Genomic DNA, 20,274 nt, shown 5'->3' with positions numbered 1-20,274 from the left:
AAGTTTGAAGGGAATGGTAATCATTTCATTTGAATTCTAGAAAGAAGCAAATAAGAAATAACACTTACTGACCATAAAAAAAAAATTCTAACACAATGCAATAATAAAGTTAGAAGCCTTTAACGTTTGAATTTCTCTCCAATCGTGCATCTCTATTGCCGACGAAACGAACGTTGCAGTTTCTATGAGTTGATAAACAAAATGAAAACATCACGAAAACTTGAAAGAATTTTCTTCCTTCCCTTTCTGTGTGTGTGTTTTAAATGAAAATAACTTGATAAAAGAAGATGAAAATAACCTTCGTCTATTAATCTTCTCATAAATTAAATTTCCAAAACAAAATAACTCTGTTCTATATTTAAGAGATGAGGAATTATGTACATTATTTACATTCGATGGATATTTGTCCTCATCTTGTTTGTTGTTAACACAACGTTTCGGCTGATATACTCTCCAGTCTTCTTCAGGTGTCTTGGGGAAATTTCGAACCTGGGTTCTCATTTCTAAGGTAATTTTTCCCATCCACATCTTTACCATATGGGGCCCTAACAAAATCCGATAATAGGTATGGATGCAAATCTGTCTAATTACTTGTCCCCCTCTAAAATCAGGCATAATTTGGCGATCGGTCGACTTACAAAACCGTTCTTCGTCTTGAGTTTACTTGATAGAGTGTATTTTTAACTTGACAACACGGTCAAGGTGAGCTCTGATTGGCTGTATGCAAATGAGTTCATTATTGGGGTCCGGAACTCTCGTGGGAAAAAATTTTACTCCCCGGGCAGGATACGCTCTATCTACGACAAATCTTCCATCGAGATTGTAAACACGACTTGTGTTCTTCCCTCACTACTCGTATTTGGCCGTGATGACCCAAAAGAGCCTGATTAAACCTGTGAGGCTGGTAGAGACGTAGGAAAACACAAGCTTGCTCGTCTACAGATTATTTTTTTAATGCTCGGAAATTACTGGTGAGCACTTTATTAATGGTCTGTCTTGCGTATGTTTATATCTCTTCTCGTCTTCAAAATCATAAGTAGAAAAAGAATAATTTGCCGTCTGAAATAATAATCTAAATGACAGTATTTGGTCGTCATGCATATATAGAGAGTAACCTTACATTAAGGAGAAGAACCTGCAATTTCCTGTAATTCAGACTGCCGCATGGTCCCAGAGGCGTTGTCTCGAAGGATGCCGACAGATGCGCTAGAACAACCACTCTTACTCACAGAACTCGCACTTGCAGACAGCCATACCGATAGCGGTAAGCAGGAATATGGTCCGGGGACCAAGAAAGCTGGAAGCCTCCACTGTCACAGGCTTGATCATTTTTTAAGATATTTGCTCTTTTTGCCCTTCTCGTCTACTGCAACTAGATTTTATTGATGTCTAAAAATTGCCTGTACCCAGCAGTAATGTGTGAATGTAGATAAGTTGTTGCGTTTGCAGATGGTGTTGCTCAAAAGTTTTTCTAAAAATGTTCTCGCGACTGTTAATGTCTATTGTGAACCACATTGCATAACTTTCTTCATTTTCATTTTCAATTTATTTTGTGGTTGTGTTTCTTGCTTACATTACCATATTTCTGTAGGAAAAAAAAACATTGCGCAATTAATTTTGGAAATAATGAAGAATTTATTAAAATAACTTCAATATTATTAAACTGATGCTTGGGACAGAAATTAGCATGAAATTACGAGGGTAAGTATGAATTTAAATCACTCTAGAATAAAGTTTATAGCATAGAACAAGGGTGGCCTCTGGCAAGTTGGCACCAGAAGAGTAGATTTACTTTGAGGTGGCGTTGCCCCCGGTCTCATTCGCTAAACACAGCAAATTTATATTTAAAACTTCTAAAATTCACTAATCTTTAATTCTCTCCCAATAGAAGAAACATATCCATAAAACGTTCCAAATGGTTTCTCCTTCAGTTAAACTTGTTAAAAAAAAGTCGCAAGTCTTTCTACGTCAGTGTCGGAGATTAATAACAATAATCGTTTCAAATTTTGGCAAAAAAAAAAAACCCCAGCAATTTAAACAGGAATTTTAATCGATCTCAATTCTTCATTTTATTTATTCTGAAAGGATGAAAGGCAAAATTAGCTTCGGCGGGATTTGACTTCAGAAAGTAAAAAGCCGGAAGAAATGCCACTATGCATTATGTCCGACGCACTAACGAAGAAGAAAAAGAATGTTGGGATGCTCACCCGCACACACACTCATTTGTGTTGATTCACTGAGAAGTGATAGATTACAGAACTCAAAACGTATATATTTGTGTGTATGTGTGTGTGCACTTATGTAAATTTATAAAGTATTGCGTTCTGTAGTCACTTTTGAAAATACTTCGTATACCATGAAAAATACCGTTTTAGAACCAAAATGTTTTCTGATTTAGGCACAAGGAGAAAAACTTTGGTTGGGAATCAGTTGATATTATTTACATCAATATTTGACTGGTACCTTATTTTTATCGGTCAAGAAAGGATGAAAGACAAAGTTCACCCCTGCAGGATTTGAACTCAGTTCGCAAAAGATCCAGAACAAGTATCGCATGATATTTTGTCCGACGTCTAAGAACTCTGCCAATAGAGACACAAAAGGTCTCTTCCTGCAGCATATTCGCTATTTGTCATTTGACACCTTCCACTTCAACATTTGGTTGAAACCATATAGCAAACTATATTAGCAAGCTATTTTTTCATTCTGCTGTGATTGACATAACTTATTTCATTAGAAGATTAATTCATTATAATATTAGAATCCAAACTGTATCAAGTTTCTTTCTGTTACGTCAGGATTATTCATTAATTTATTTATTTATTTTATCTATCTCATGATGCTCTTCAGAGCAAACAAAATATTTCGAAGAATTCTTTATCAAATAAATGAAATATAGTTATCAAATCTCAGAATTTCAATTTGTATTCTTTACATATTTTATATTCTTTTGATACTAACCTGCCTAAGACGGTCCCTCGTTTTATAATACAACCTTCCTGTATTAAAGAGATCTACTTTAAAACCCTTCATCAAAATATCATGTTAAACTGTGCTTTACGCAGCAGCTTGATAATTTCAATTAACATATTTTTACCATCTTCGAGTTCATAAGGTAGCAAGATAGAATTGTTAGCGCGTCAGACACAATGCATTTCTTCCGGCTCTTTTCATTCAAATCTCACTGTCGTCAGCTTTTCGTTTCATCCTTTCAGAGTCGATGAAATAAGGACCAGTTGAGCACTGGGATCGATGTAATTGACTAGCACCCGCTCCCATAATTTAAGTGACTTGTACCAAAATTAGAAATTTATACCAAGGCTGGCAGACTCGTGGATGCTTCAGACAAAATATTTTGTGACGTTTATTCCGACATTTTACGTTCTGACTTCACATTCCGCTGTGGGCAATTTCGCCTTCATCCCTTCGGTGCCTGTGATGTAAAGGAAGAAAAAAGACGGAAGCGAAGAGAGAATTACGGTAGTCTTACCTGTCGGTCCGGAGAAAAGGTCACTTTCAACATCCACGAGCTGTCCCGATCTCTAAGGTTCACTCCACGACCACGTGCGCTATCCGTTGATCTGATGTGCTGTTCGCCGCCGACTGACCCTCGTACTTCACTAAATGCCGCATGTCCACCGCGGCAATTCCGGTGGGATCCACAGGCCCCACTTCCGACAGGACAAGCCTATTCCTTCACTTCCGATCTTTCCCTACAACACAGCCTGGCTCATAACACCACAGTGCCGATAAAAGGAAGTTCTAGCCAAGTACTGGGGTTGATGTAACCAACTAATCCTCTCACCCTAAAACTGTTGGTTTTGTGCTATTATTTGAAACAATTACTTTCCAGTGCAAATATCTACATTTCGCGGCTCAGCAGTGTGTCACAAAGCAACGCTTGAGACCTACTCTGAATTTAATCCCAGCGGGTTCAACTTATCTTGTCATCCTCTCAAGATCGATAAATTAATGTTACCAATATTCAGGAGTCGATTCGCATTAACCCATCCACATCCTCAATAAATATATCGCCTCGTGAGCCATTGTATTATATTATTATTAAATTAGAATCGTTAAAATAATACGTTTTCCTATAATGACTGCAACTAGAGATATTGAATATCGAGGATATAAAACTGAAAGAAGCAAAAGAAGAGCACCAAGAAACAATATATTGATATTGAAGTAATATTTTATCGTGCACAATTAGAGATTATTCCTTTTTTTTTTTCTTTAAACACACACACACACGTATATATGTATGTATGTACGTATAGATAGCTAGACAGATACGTATGAACATGGTTATCTGTCTAGTTGTGCGTGTGTGTGCACGTGTGTAATACATATAATTTATAAACAAAACAAAAATTCTTTTTCGCATAGTACAATGTTTTAATGCCCACAACTTTGCTTTGAACTGCTTCAATTATTTAAATATATATTTTCTAAAAGCCTAATTCTTCATATTCCTCGTGTTAATTCTCGTCACACACACACATCGAATTGAAGTGTGATAGTTCGCAATGCGAACTATCACAGTTTGAAAAATAAATTAGCCAATCTGATAAGGTTTGGCTGAACTATGATTTTAAGTGAAACACACACAATGACCATTGGAAGTAAAGCTGTTCGTTTAAACCGATAACGCATTTATAGGAAACGACAACCGATTTGTGGTTAAATGAGTAACATGGACATCCACTTTTTTCCTATCCCGAATTGATACTAATAATGTCTTAAGATGGCAGCAACAGAATTTTTTGCGAAGGCACAAGGTCATAGATATTGGTTTCAAAATTTTGTACAAGACCAGCAATTTTAGGGGTTGAGGTAAGCCAAATACATCAACCCCACTGCTCAGCTGGTAATTATTTTATTGGCCTCCGAAAGGATGAAAGGCAAATTTAGCCTGGTAGGAATTTGAACTCAGAATGTAAAGACGGACGAAATATCACTAATCATTTTGTCCGACGTGCCAACGATTCTGTCGGTCCGTCGCTTTACAAGGTCACAAATATTAGAAGAGTTAGCGCGATTAAATAGACCCAAAAAGGAAGGTCGTAGATTACATATGTCATCCCTCCATGTATCTATCCACCATGAGGTCCAGTCTTTGTTACGATGGGGTGGCTTGTATGCTGCAGAGCGTTAGATCCTTGTAGGGTCTTCCGTACTAGACATGTCAAATGATAGAGACCAGACTAATATGGACCTTCTCATCCTAGGAATAAAAATCGGTTTGCGTTAGGCCAACACGACTACCAAGAAAACAAAAATTAATAAGGGTAGTTACAGAAACATCGACGATAATTCAAAACCTGAAAGAGGAAGGACTTCCCTCAGACGAACACGCCAAGCCCTCACCTGGATCCAACAAGGAAGATGGAAGAAAAGATGCCATAAAATAGCTGGGGCAGGATACTGAGGTAGAGTTGAAAAAGAAAAAAAAAACAGGGGTTCAACTGAAGCCCAGAGTCGAGACCAAAGGAGAAAATTTGCCAAAAGCTTTTACTGCAAAAGAAGCGAAGGGTTTGATAAAATTAATGAATTCGTATATCAATAAATATTTCTTCATGGAATTTTTTTTCCACGAGAGATAAGAAAGAGGTTACAGACGTGAGGAGCGTTTTAATGTTTGTTACAGTCGAATGTCGAAATGGATAGTACTGTGTGATTAAAACACCCAACCGAATAAAGGAAAATGTTGGTAGTTCTATAATGCATCAATGGGTTCTTCAAACTAGTCGGCTGTAATTAACTTGGAAAATGCAGGTTATTCTCCCAACCAATAGATTAGTCTGCGACCTTTAGAAAAACTGGTGATTTGAAAAAAAGATGTTAAAATCAGTTGGAGAAAAACAAGACGACAGACTTCATCGAGGATCGCATAACGAAGATTCAGTTTTACATTGGAAAGTTTATAAATGTTCTGACAACCACCAACAGTTTGGAACAAATGAGTGATCTAGCTAATGTGCTTCAAATTCGCTAGAACCAATCGAGGACGAAGAGATACAGAAGCTAAATGCGTAACTGTTTGTGAAAAAGCTGACGAAATTTTCTGATGTTACTACAAATTCTATGTTGCACCAAACTTGGGATAAGTATCAGAAAGACACTATTCAACCGATATTAAATGATAAGGTTATTGTTATTTAACCCCAGGTCATCCGTAACCGGGCAGATCGATTACCAAGGATATTTCAGTTACAACCATCCAATATTTCTTTTTTGCATTGTGTATCTAGGACTAAATTATTCGAAGTTTCTTTTTTAAGATGGTAGGATGCAATTTGAGGGAAATATGGTTGATATTTTATAGCATATCTAATGACTCCGTAAAGATTCCCGCTTTGGTACATTAGTGATAGGTTTACGTATGGTATATTCAAACTAAAGTGTTTTATTATTGTTGTTTTTGTAGTTGCCGCTGGTACTATTGTTATTAAATTTCCTTAGTGAAATTTAATAAGTAGTATTTATTAATTATTAGTAAGTTCGGTTGCCTTGATACTAGCGTTTTTGCCCGAAAGTAACATACCTTTCCACAGAGTATAGAAAGATGAAGGATCATTTCTGTTTGGCTTCACTTATTGAAATTTTAAAATTAAGTGAAATTTTTCAAATTTGGTGATGTAAATTGGTGATATAATTTGGTGATGTAATTTAGTGATGTAATTTTTCACGCTGAATCCCAGTGCCTAATTCACTTGTTCCAGTAAAGATTTTTAAAAAGTTACAGAGATTTAAATTTTGATAATTTTTTGCCCAGTCAGAAAGCAGAATTTGGAAGCTGTCATTTTGTGCGTGAGTGCAATCGTAAGATGAAACAACAATAATGTCAACATTGCGACAATAGCAAGTGTTTTCAGCATTTAATAAGCGGAAAATGACCAAAAAAAAAAAAAAAAGGTGGGGAAGAAAGAGTAAATAACACATATTTTGTAGTTTTACATTGAAAAACTGCTGTGAGAATGTTCTAGTCCACCAATCTTTTTGTATCACTCCCTTCCGCAGTATATACATTTCCTAGTTCAAGTTGGCTTAAGATTGAATAAAACCTTCGGTCGCTGCATCTTTAACATCTACATGCAACACACATTTATTCAGTCTGAAGAACTGTAATGGATTCGAAAATCTTCCAGAAAAAAACTTGTTGATAAGCCGTTTGAAGATTACCATTATTAGTGGAAAATGTTACAAGTGTACATCGAGCAAACAAAAATATTAACCGAATAGCATTTAGCTGTACTTCTAGTTGACTGCGACGCTAAAGCTTATCAAGTTGTCGAAGAGTGTACCTCATTCCAGGGAGCCCTCAATTTTCTAAGGAACATTAAGACAGAATCTCGAACCTGATAAGTAACAGCGACGGCAGCAATAATGAAAGGAAATCCAGAAATGGATCCATTATGTATCGAAGTCAAAATACTGTGAGATACGGAAGAAGACACAATCCCTTCGATGAAGTGTATTCAAGTAATGGCCGCTGATTAATTCAATGCACCCACCTCTTTACCCTTCGCCAAATGGTAAATAACCCGAAATGTCAGTACTGTATCTATGTTTTACACCCCTGGGCAAGTTAAACACACGTCTTCAGATTTACTGAGGAGATTTAATGTGTTCCGATATAAGTTTCTCAGTGGGTGGTGCTAAATTATAGTTTAGTATGAAAACATTAACACATCCCACTGCCACCTCAAACTTCGTGAGTCATTGGAAGAGGGACAGAGAAACTTCATAAAAAAAGGAGAAAAAAAACTGGTTAAAAGTCGTGCATTTGATATCATACGCGCAGATACGTGTGCATTTACCTATATTTACAGACTGACAGACAGACAGGTAGATAGATAGATAGATAGATAGATGTGTGTACACACACACACACACATAGCTATAATCTCTTTGACTGCTATTTCTAAATTCGGTGTGTGGTAAGGCAATTCGTTGCTAAACCCTTAATTGCTTAGTATATATATATATATATAATATATGTGCATACATAAAAACATACAAATGTCTGTATATACAGCGAGAGAATTCGTTATACGAAGTGTCATAAGCTAGCAACCGAGACATGCTAAAATAAATATATGGACTATCTATCTATCTATCTATCTATCTATGTCTGTATCCTTTCTATTTATCTATCTGTGCGTATCTGTGCGTGTGTGTGTGAGTGTGTAGATTTTGTTTTAAGATGCATTTTATGACTTTTTGTGAAGATCTGAAGACTTTAGACTAAACAAAATTTCGCTGAAATAGATATGTGATTCCAGTAAAAGTTTATCTAGCAACTAACGTCATCAGTGGATTCTTGAAACTTTGAACTACTATTTATACACGAAGAAATCCATACCCTCGGAGATTACGTTTTTCTTTTTTAGATTATCGTGCGATAACACATTATACTATCACTTATAATAGACTCGAGGAAACGTCAATGAATGCAATGTGTTGATAGATAGAAAAGGAAAAGGGCAAAAACAAATAAAATTTTTGAAAAAAATAACGAAAACAAACATGATAGCAGGGTCTTCGTTTGCATGAGCGTGCCTATGTGTTTGTGCGGGAGTATTTAAGCCATTATTTAAGAATGTGACTTGTCAAAAGCAATTTAGGAATGGTAAAAAATAATAAAAGAAGAATGATGAAGCAAATTATATACAGTAATGCCTCGATATACGAGTCAATTTGTTCCCGGAGGCCACTCGTAAACCGAAAACTCGCAATAATTTCCCATAGTAGCAATGTTATAAATCGTATTTCGATACCAGAAAGAATATTTTACCTGTAAAATTTATAATACTAGTAAATAAATGGCACTAAAAAACAGTAGAATGTAAAGAATGTCAAGATCATTTATAATAAAAAATATTATAATCGTTTTCTGAATCATTTTCACTCGCGCTAGACTCGCACACACCATCCTTGTAGACGCGATAGCTGATTCACAAGCATTCGTAGACGGACTTGTAGATTTCTTTTTAAAAAATAAGTCTAGAGTTGTAGCTTAGTAAATTTTTTTTTTTGTTCTCTGTAACACGCAGAAGCATTTGCTATGGTAGTAGAATCTTTCGTACTTCGTTCAAAATTTGAATCTTGTACTTGAAAGATAAAACTCAAACTCAGGGTCTCGTAAAGCGGGTCCTCCATAAAGTGAGGTATTACTGTATCTACGCTTTATAAAAGTCAATGTTTCTTTAAGAAGGTTAAGCACACTGATAACATTGTAACTACTAAATTGTTATATTTTTATTCTTTTATTTGTCATTTAACTGCAGCCATGCTGGAGCACCATCTTTAGTCGAACAAATCGACTTATTCTTTGTAAGCGTAGTACTTATTCTATCGGTCTCTTTTGCCGAACCGCTAAGTTACGTGGACGTAAACACACCAACATCGGTTGTCAAGCGATGGTGGGGGTACAGACACACACACACACACACATATATATATATATATATATATATATATATATATATATATATATATATATATATATATATACGACGAGCTTCTTTCAGTTTCCGTCTGCCAAATCCATTCACAAGGCCTTGGTCGGCCCGAGACTATAGTAGAAGACACTTGCCCAAGGTGCCATGCAGTGGGACTGAACTCGGAACCATGTGGTCGGCAAGGAAGCTACTTACCACACAGTCACACATGTGGCACTCCTGCGCCTATATATATATATATATATATATACGACGAGCTTCTTTCAGTTTCCGTCTGCCAAATCCATTCACAAGGCCTTGGTCGGCCCGAGACTATAGTAGAAGACACTTGCCCAAGGTGCCATGCAGTGGGACTGAACTCGGAACCATGTGGTCGGCAAGGAAGCTACTTACCACACAGTCACACATGTGGCACTCCTGCGCCTATATATATATATATATATATATATATATATATATTATATATGATGTGTGTGTGTGTATAAAAGTCAATGTTTCTTTAAGAAGGTTAAGCACACTGATAACATTGTAACTACTAAATTGTTATATTTTTATTCTTTTATTTGTCATTTAACTGCAGCCATGCTGGAGCACCATCTTTAGTCGAACAAATCGACTTATTCTTTGTAAGCGTAGTACTTATTCTATCGGTCTCTTTTGCCGAACCGCTAAGTTACGTGGACGTAAACACACCAACATCGGTTGTCAAGCGATGGTGGAGGTACACACACACACACATATATATATATATATATATATACGACGAGCTTCTTTCAGTTTCCGTCTGCCAAATCCATTCACAAGGCCTTGGTCGGCCCGAGATTATAGTAGAAGACACTTGCCCAAGGTGCCATGCAGTGGGACTGAACTCGGAACCATGTGGTGGGCAAGGAAGCTACTTACCAAACAGTCACACATGTGGCAATCCTGCGCCTATATATATATTATATATGATGTGTGTGTGTGTGTATACACACGAGGGTGAGCCGAGAAGTTCATAGGCTGACTATGAAGGAGTGACGCTATAGCTGTGGAATCTTGCATACGTTCATTTCAATTCTTATTAATAGTTGCATTGTTTCTTTCCAGATAAATTGATATCTAACAGTTCAAAATAAAGCTTCAAAGTAACTAGTAGCGACTTCTTGTGAAGATGGAGAAAATTTGGCACCGTGGTGTTATTGAGTACCTACAGAAAAGTCGGTTTAGCCTCCGAGGACATCCATGCGGATATGGTCGCTGCATTAAGGAGATCACCATCCCTACTCTCTTGATTTACCTCTATATGACTATCATCTGTTCCCCAACATGAAAGAAACACTTGACTGAGAACCAGTATCACAGTGATGATGACGTCATATCTGCTGTTGATGGCTTTTTTGAGCAACAGGATGAAGGCTTCTTCACCAAGGGGATCCAAGCACTGCAATACTGATGGAAGAAATGTGTGTCCCGTAAGAGGGCTTAAGATGATAAATAAATCTCATTCGGTCGCATTCCATGAAAGTATGTTGGTCAACCTATGAACTTTTCAGCCGACCCTCGTATATATGAGAGCATTTATATATAGACTAGCAGTATCGCCCGGCGTTGCTCAGGTTTGTAAGGGAAATAACTATAAAGCATAAAAAAATTATGGTAAATTTTTTTTTGATAGTTAAAAAAGGTGGAGTCCCCTACACAGTTTGTGGTTTGTGTTCCTGATTCTCGACCCCATGTCGAATTTATCGATTTTTTTCAGAACTGGGGGAACTTTTCAAAATTTTCGCTGCGTTAGTTTTGAATTATGACATTGGGCTATGTGTGTGTCAAGTTTCATCAGAATCGGTTGAAAGCCGTGGTCAGGGTGAGGGTACAAGCAAACAGACACACAGAAACACGCACAGACAAACTGCCGTTTATATATAGAGAGATATATGTGAATGTGTGTGTGTGCGTATATACATATTAGCCATAGGGTTCGTTAGAATCTAGGTGCATCTACAAGTAGGACGCTACAAATGTAGGGTACCATAACAGGGTTCACATTGAGGTAAAACAACCATGCTGGTAGTATATTGCAGGTATGTAGCTACGAAAGGATAGATAGATAGATAGATAGATAGATAGATAGATAGAACTGTATTCAGGGAGGGTCGTAAAAATACATGCACTTGTGGTCAACTTCTTTATTTCGTTGATTAGTTTACTAATCAGTTTGTCAGAAATTTCCGTCACACTACTGTGATCTTATCAATGATCTATCAATCAGTAACTAATTTTTTTCGTTCTTATGATTAATAGGTTGTCAAGTATGTATGTGGTGACACTTGTGTATGTAATCATTGTGTTATGGTCTTATTTCCGATGTAGACATTTTTATTTTTTTATTTTCATTGACTTTTATTGGTTGCAGTATAAAAACTGGTGAGAGAGAGAGAGAAGGGGAAAGGCTTGCAATAAGTTTATTTGTTACCCACATAAAGGTCCTATCTGATCCATTATCCAGTAGATACCGTGTGTCATGTGATCGTTTACCTTAACTTTAATGAGTTTTGTTCGTTCCTCGACGGCCGCCAGCTGTAAAACTGAAGCACAATTATCGTCAGTTGAATTATTTTCGGGATCAGCATTACTTTTTGTTCTGATCATGGCGACCTTCAGCTTGAAAGGAATTGGTTTCGTTGTCATGCAAATGGTTGCCCAGTTCCTTTTCGACGGCAGATATTACAGGTAGAGTTTTTAGTTGGTCATGTTGATTTTGGGGGAATAGGTTCACCACACCAATAGCAGGATTGTTTTCTTGAAGCTGCTAGAACTGGAAGGTATGGAGGATTCATTCTTGTCAAGTTCCTTGCATCCTCGTTGGCCAGTTCAATGCTTAAAGCAATTTTTTCCAATGATTCTCGGTCATCTTCGGTAGACTCAAGTAACCATTGATGACTGGTCGATGAATTTATTCCTGAAATGAAACCATTGTGAATTAGTAAACCATGGCGTTGTTCTGCACGTAGAGACTGTATATGACACTTCCTTGCAAGTTTTTTTTTAGGTCTAATAGTAAGCCTTATATCGATTGGTCTTCTGCTTGATTGTAGTTACGTAGTCTGTGTTGAGCCATGACAGAACACGAGTTTTTGATAAACTTTTTATCGAGATAGGCGTCTTCCTGGAACGAAGTACACTCCTCGACAACTTAATTAGCAAAGAACTAAAAGTACGTCTAAATGCAATTCGGTAAGTAGTTTTGTTTGCTCGATGTACACGTGTAACTTTTTTTCACAAATAATTGTTAATTTTCTTCTGACGGCTCGTCAACAAATCTTTTTCAAAAGATTTTCAGTTTCATTACCGTTCTGAAGAGTGAATAAAAGCATATTGTATGTGGACGCGGAATGTGCGGCGACCAAAGGTTTTATTCGATCTTAAGAAATTAAGAACGAATTTAAGCCGACTTAAATTAGTTGGGAAATTTATATACTGTGGAAGGAAGTGATACAGAATGAAGACCGGAAGTACAAGATCGCAGTGAGTGGCGGATTAGAAACGGGGTTACAACACTGTTTTCTACAATACATTTCACTAATTCCAGAATATCTTCAGAGTTTTAATCATTAAGTTTATGTCATTTACATATAGTAAATCATTATTATAAGTACGTATAGATCTCTCTGTTAAGTACTGTCTCTATTGTTTATTTCATAATATAATGAAGCTGTTAGCTACGTCTTTAACAATGCTGACTTATGTCGCAACATCCGTTTCTTTAGTATATGATATATTATATAAGGTGGTGAGCTGGCAGAATTGTTAGAACGCCGGACAAAATGTTTAGCGACAGTCATCCATCTTTATGTTCTAAATCAAAATTCCGCGGCGACCGACTTTGCCTTTCATCCTTTTGCAGTCGATAAGTATCATTTACGTACTCACTGGAAGTCAATGTAATCGACTTAACCCCTCTCGCAAAATTTCAGGTTTTGTGCCTATTGTAGACAGAATTAGTATTATTATTGAGCCCAAATATACGGTGCTTCAGTGTCATTTTTATTCTGGCACCAATTGCATGTTATATCGTATTTGATCGTTGTTCATTCGAGTTTGGGTGAGTTTAGTGCATCCTATTTAGTGTTCAGTGAAGATCATTATTACAACTAGGATTATTGAGACTGGTCCACTATGTTCTGGTCTGGTGGGGCAAAACTTTTTTTATACTTCGTGTTTGTTTATTTATTATCACATGTCAGTTTTTTGAGAAGTCCTAGCTCATTGATATTGGCATTGCAAAACAACATCAATCTCGCAAGTCACCACTCATTTCCCTACCGTAAAATCAATATTGATCGATGGATATAGGGATACTACGTCCATGGTACATACAATGCAGTCTGTAAAGCTGCAGGAGTGATTGCATTCATTAATTCTGTTGCTGATCATTTTATTGCTATCACTGATACCTAAATGTATTTCTGTTAGTGAACGTATGACTATTGAAAGGAAATATGACAATCTGTATCTGCTAAAGATACTGGGTCTATAAATGGGCTGGAGATCCAGCAATAGGCTAGGAGAGGTGATGGTGGTAGTTTCTAGGTCCCTAGATGTATTTTATTGTTAGCTTGATATTAGCAGGCGGAAATTGTAAGAAGTCATATGGACAGTAAACAGCTTTTCCGCATGTTAGTGCTCCGGCAGTGGTACTTCTCTCATGTCATTAATATGTCGTTGCAGCAACTGGACATAGTTTGGCAATCTGTGTACGTGCATTGTCTGTGGCCAAGCAAACCATTTCTCTATTTTAATGCGTTGTCTCAGCTTTCACTGGCGCTTATGACTCTAATGACAAGTCGATAGGGTTCCTGCATTCCAGGTTTTCTTTTGTATTTCTATTGTACTACTTTAGAATTTACCTTTTTCCCCAACCAAGCCATTAAAAATTTTGCTTCTTGTTCCCTCATCTGGATATGACAGGATGCAGATTTTTTTCTTTTTGATCATTGGTAGGGTGCCAGAGTTTCATATCGTTTCATATCATATAATTTCGAGGCGGGTTTGAAGAGATTTAAGAGTTATTAGTATTGTTTTTACCATCATTAGCAGCGAGTTTTGCATTTTGGTTAGGGTTACAACTAGGGCTAGTATTTGCTAGCTACCATCATCATTATAAGAGAGTTATTATTGTTACTAATGTTTATTCGCTAATTTGTATCTAATTTGTCTGAAAATTTTTTTCTCAATTTCTGATGGACGATTGATATTATTGAATACGGCATACATCGGTGGTAATTTAAGAAGTAAATGTTTATTCTGTGTCCAATTGTACAACTGGGCACTCCGTCGGTTACGACGACGAGTGTTCCAGTTGATCCCAACAATGGAACATTTTTTCGCGAAATTAACGTACAGTTGGCTAAGCACGCCACAGACACATGTACCTTTAACGTAGTTCTCTGGGAGATTCAGTGTGACATACCGATTGTGACAAGGCTAGCCTATTGAACTACAGGCACAACTCATTTTCGCCAGCTGGGTGGACGAGAGCAACGAGAAATAAAGTGTCTTATTCAAGGACACAACGCACCTCCGGGAATCGAACCCAGGACCTAACGATCATGAACCGAATAACTAAGCACCAAAAGCACGCACCTTCGAAATGTACAGCACCATATACTGTGTTGATATTGACTGATTTCTGTTAGTATTCGTACATCCTATTAATATGTCAGAATTGAAGTTTTCAGGTAATATCTGTCATAACAATTCTTTCATTGCAGTCAGGGTATCTCCATTTATCTTTGGGGGATTGGTGTCACTGTAGTTGATGTGGTAATTGTTGTTGCTGTTGTTTCACCTCGTTCAGCTTCTGGCGAAAGTATTAGTTATCGGTTCTGTTTACAGATCGACATTGAGACGACCAGCGTGTCATAGAAACACAATGGATCGTTTAACAATATTCTAAAACAAAAGTTATATCCACGTAACCAAAAGACTCGACAAGCTACTGAAGAGATGTGTGCGTGCGCATGCGTTGCAAAAGGTTTGTGACTTATGGTACCCGACATGCAGTTTGGAAAATGTTTTGCAGTCTGGGCTTTAAACCATTGTTTATGATGGACTCTAGAATGTTTGAAATGGTTTTTAGATGGTGTTAGTGAGTACATTAGTCTTTCATGGTATCAGTTACGTGATAGAGCCTCATCGAAGTATTCCGTTGCCCCGTTGAGGACAGATTCACCGAACAGTAATGCATTTATTTTTTTTCTGACGGTTATTAGTTCACACTTGTTAATGTTTGGAAGTTGGGGATTAAATATGAGGGTATAATCGGGTCCCATCAAGTTTCTTGACAGGGTCAACGATTTTGAGCTTGCCTAAAGTATGTCATCCTGAAAGTTAATTTCAATAAGGTCCACTATGAATGCCATCCCCAGACAGTATTCGTTGACCGTTTGAAACTATGGGCCTGCCGTTTTCTGTGCTGATATGACAACGCCATTAAAAGAACACACACACATATCATGAGAATCCATATGTCAGAAAAATATGCACTCGTATATTTGTCAATAGATTGATTATCATATATGCATGAGGAGCGATCTTACCAATATATTTTGCACCAAGGGTTCAACCAGATGTTAGATAACAGCCCAGTTATGTCACCTTGTGTTCATCAGAGTTAACAGCTATGGAAGAAAATATGGTGAAATATGGCAGTCGCCATACTTTCTTCCATAACTGCCATGTCTGATGAGTGCAGGGTTACATAATCAAACTGTAACCTAACATCTGGTTGAGCACTCAGTGCAAAACCGATTAGTAAGATTAGCCATAGTAGATTTATAATGTACACTTGGAGTGTGTGTGTAGATATATATATATATATATATATATATATATATATATATATATATATATATATATATATATATAGGCCTTGTATGTAAGAACATATTCCTATAAAATTTGGTACGACTCTACACACTGTCTCTCTCTCCTACATTTCTCTGCCTTTCACACTTTGCACTCTACTTTGATCTGTCCCCTTCTCTCTCTCCCTCTACTTCTCCTTTTCTCTTTTCTTGCCTCTGATTCTTTGGTCTACTCTTCCCCCCACTCTCTCACAATTCTCTGTCTTTCTCACCTTGCACTCACTAGCCCTTCTTGGCACGCACTCTTTCTTCTCCCCTCTTTAATTCCTTCTTTCTCTCTCTTCTCCCCCCTTTGTTGCCTTCGTCCCTCTTTCTCTCTCTCTCTCTCTCTTTGTTTCCTTTGCCCCCTTTCTTTTCTCTTTCTTCTGTCACGTGACCGCTGGTCAAAATCAGCCTTTTGGCCTCCGACCACTGCCGTGAAAACATCTGTTGTCTTCGTCTGCCGATAAAGGCATTTTTTCAAAATACGCCAGCTAAACTTGTACTGTTTATTAGTCGTAAGACACCCGCTGTTTTTGTCCTGTTTTTACCATTATTGTTTTTTGTACTTTATATTCGTGTGGCATCGTCCGTTTTTCTGTCCCTATTTCGTATACATTCGATCCTTCTTCCAAGAAATCTAATGCTCGTAGATTAGTTTTTCCTAGGGGCTGGCCGGATCGGAGCGATCTCAAGATTAATCAGCCGAAATTGCTACGATGATCCGGTTCTTGACTGATGATTGAAGGCTTTGAATGTCCCGTCCGTGTTTTTTGTATCGTCTTCTAAATGTTTTACGTTCTTGTCCCAGTTTGTATTTTTCTACATAAAATAATATATATATATATATATATATATATATAATGAGTGAGAGAGAGAGGCAGAGATACATATGTATGTACATACTTAGGCATTTTAGTGAAATCAGAAATTTGACTTTGGCAAACTTGTAAAAGATAAAATGGCAAAGTGTGCATTACTTTTTACAAAATCAGTACAAGGTATTTTTGTTTCACATACCTTATGTGTGTTTGGATGTAAGTATGCGTGTCGCTAGAACTATACAGGCCACTTGGAAGTCCTTGAAAATGGTGATTGAGTGAGCCAACTAGGAAAGTCCAATTTACTTTTAGATGCTCATACACTTTACAAATATCATGATTTATTATAATATATAATTCTATAAGACTAGGCTCCATTAGTAAGTATGCACGAAATAAGAACCCTTGAGAATTCAATGCTTCATCAATGAAAATAATGATTGATATAATAGGATAATGATTCAGATTACATGCTATAATCGCCACCACCACCACAATCTACACCACATAAAATATGTTAATAATTAGATGCACTAGAAAATTTATGTTCCATATTTTTTTTTCATATTTTGGAGTTGATGTATTTCTAGAAAGACAGGTTACATATTTTAGTGGAAATGAAAGCACTATGTTTGAGATTAATGATAGGAATACATTTCAAAGCAGTAGTTTCATAGCTCTGTATTACAAGAACTAGCTATTTCAGTTGTATTGGGGACCACATAATATGGATATGTGAAAATATTATGTCAAAAACATAAGGTTTTAGTGAGTTATTTATAAAACATGAAAAAGCAGATGCTAGAATTTTGTAGTGAGTGGTCATCTGATTGAGCCAATAGCACAAAAGTTATAGAGAATGATGATTCAAGAATTACAGTCTCATATGCATAATTAATCAAATTGAAAAAAATTTTTTTCAATTGAGATTATGCAAGAAATTACTCAACAAAATTTCGATCTATAGATATTTAAAATCTAATAATTTCAAGTAGTTTTTATTTAAAGAACATAGACAATGTAGACTGGAGTAGTGGACCTTGTTTTCAATCCCAACAAATGAAAGCAACTGTCATGTTCCAGTCTTATTATACCTCTCTAGTAAAGAATATTATACTCTGTTGGTATAACTAAGAACTGAGCAACATATTCAGAAATAGAATGTTGTGATGCTGATTATGACTATAAACAATAAGGATGGTAGGTATTCTGCATTATAAAGTACAAACACAATAGGGTTTCATATGGGGAATATAAGGAGTTGAAAATGTTAAGCAATTGAGATTATCTAACAAAAATTCCCTGTGCTCCTGGATGTTGGTTCTTTTGACTACTAATTGCTTAGGTAATCTAAGTTAAATTTTTTTTAATCCACTCTATTACATATATGAATCTCTACTATATTTATATATATTTTGTTTTTGCTCCCTTTTAAAGCCTAGCCAGGCTCATGGGCCCGGTTTCCCAGTTTCAATGGTGCATATGTTCCCCAGCTGGACAGGACACCAGTCCATCACAGCGTTAATCATTTTTGCCAGCAGAGTGGACTGGAGCAACGTGAAAGAAGTGTTTTGCTCAAGAACACAACACGTCGCCCGGTCCAGGAATCAAAATCACAATCTTACAATCATGATGCTGACACCCTAACCACTAAACCACGTGCCTCCACATATTTATATTTAGTATGCAGAAATTTCTCTTTCTCAAGATATGTTCCTTTAGCTATATTGTTAGTTCAATAATATTGGTTGACATATCTTCTACAAGAGAAAATATACTCACAGCAGAAATTGGGGAGTCAGTTAAATATTTGATGGATATAAGGAATATATTTTTATTTGATGGAGATTTCTAATTTACAACTCCAGCAAATTAGATCAATGGGTTAGTTGATACCTCTTGACCCCAGCACTTGACTGTTACTTTATTTTATCAACTCTGATAGGATGAAAGGCAAAGCTGACCTCATTGGGATTTTGAACACAGAATGTAAAGTGGTGGAAGAGATAATACAAGGCATGTTATCAGAGGCTCTAACAATTCTGCCAACCCACAGCCTTCATGAAGATGCAGTTCTTTCAAAAGATACAAAAATTATGCTGGCTGCTCTTGATTGCCAAGCATTTTAGTGGACCACTTCAATTTGTTGTTGTACAAGCCTTCTTTGACTTGAAGAAGAAAAAATAGAATAATGTGCCTGCATAATCTTTGGTAAGCCAGTTGAAAGTAGCTGTGTTTCAAAATTCTCGGAACATGCTATCAAAAGAATCAAAGGGAATGGGGTTTTTTGCTCTCAGAAAGATGAAATGTGAAAGTATTTTTGCTATGTGTTAGTTGGTTTTAATATTTGTTGAAGATTGTCATCAGATTAAGGAGAACTTATTGGAGATTGTAGCGAGATAAAGGAGTAGTTAAAAATAACCTGTTATGGGTGGAATGGAAATTTTAGAAATTATGATGGATGGAGTTTAGATGCAAGGAAGAGGTTTTAAGTTTCAGAAGTTTGAAATTTGAGTGAAGATGCCAGTAGAAGAGATGAAAAATTGTAAATTATTGATCCATGTCCATCTACTGTAGGTATTATTTTTTAGTGACAAGGGTGGTGTATTGGTAGAATCAATAGAGAGCTGGTAAAAGCACCTCTTTATTCCATGTCTTTTCATTCTGAGTTCAACTCCCACCAAGGTCGACTTTGTCTTCCAGCAAAAAAGTGCAAGTCAAGTAATGAGGTCAATTTGATTGCTTAATACTACCAAGTTTCAAGTCTTATACCTATAATAGAAACCATTATATAAGATGGTGAGCTGGCAGAATTGTTAGCACATTGGATAACTTCGTTAGTGGCATTTCATCTGTCTTGACACTCTGAGTCCAAATTTTGCTGAGACTGACCTTACCTTTCATCCTTTCTTGATCAATAAAATAAGTACCAGTTGGGCACTGGGGTCAATGTAATCAACTTGCCCCCTCTCCCATAATTTCAGGTCTTGTCACTAAAATAGAAAAGATTACTATACACTGATATATTTAAGCTAGCGTTCTTATTTTGCTTGTTATAGTCACTGTGATTCTGCCAGTATACTCTCTGGTTGTATTCAG

General features: G+C 36.7%; 2 long non-coding RNA genes across 2 annotated transcripts in view; one reads left to right on the top strand and one right to left on the bottom strand.

Moving 5' to 3' along the window:
• Positions 1-291: 291 nt before the first annotated feature.
• The window catches only part of LOC118762086, a 22,914-nt gene continuing 2,931 nt past the window's right edge, over positions 292-20,274 (bottom strand). Inside the window, exons 2-3 of the long non-coding RNA XR_004997862.1 lie at positions 7,012-7,014; positions 292-345 (exon numbers count right to left, since the gene is read on the bottom strand). This is a non-coding gene — a long non-coding RNA (uncharacterized LOC118762086). The remainder of the gene's footprint in view (positions 346-7,011; positions 7,015-20,274) is intronic.
• LOC118762085 overlaps positions 15,169-20,274 on the top strand; it is a 25,570-nt gene continuing 20,464 nt past the window's right edge. The window contains exon 1 of the long non-coding RNA XR_004997861.1: positions 15,169-15,179. This is a non-coding gene — a long non-coding RNA (uncharacterized LOC118762085). The remainder of the gene's footprint in view (positions 15,180-20,274) is intronic.

This window comes from Octopus sinensis, linkage group LG2 (genome assembly GCF_006345805.1).
Source record: "Octopus sinensis linkage group LG2, ASM634580v1, whole genome shotgun sequence".
Taxonomy (NCBI): Eukaryota; Metazoa; Mollusca; class Cephalopoda; order Octopoda; family Octopodidae; genus Octopus; species Octopus sinensis.
The sequence above is the reverse complement of the archived record's forward strand: the minus strand, read 5'-3'. Positions and strand labels throughout refer to the sequence as shown.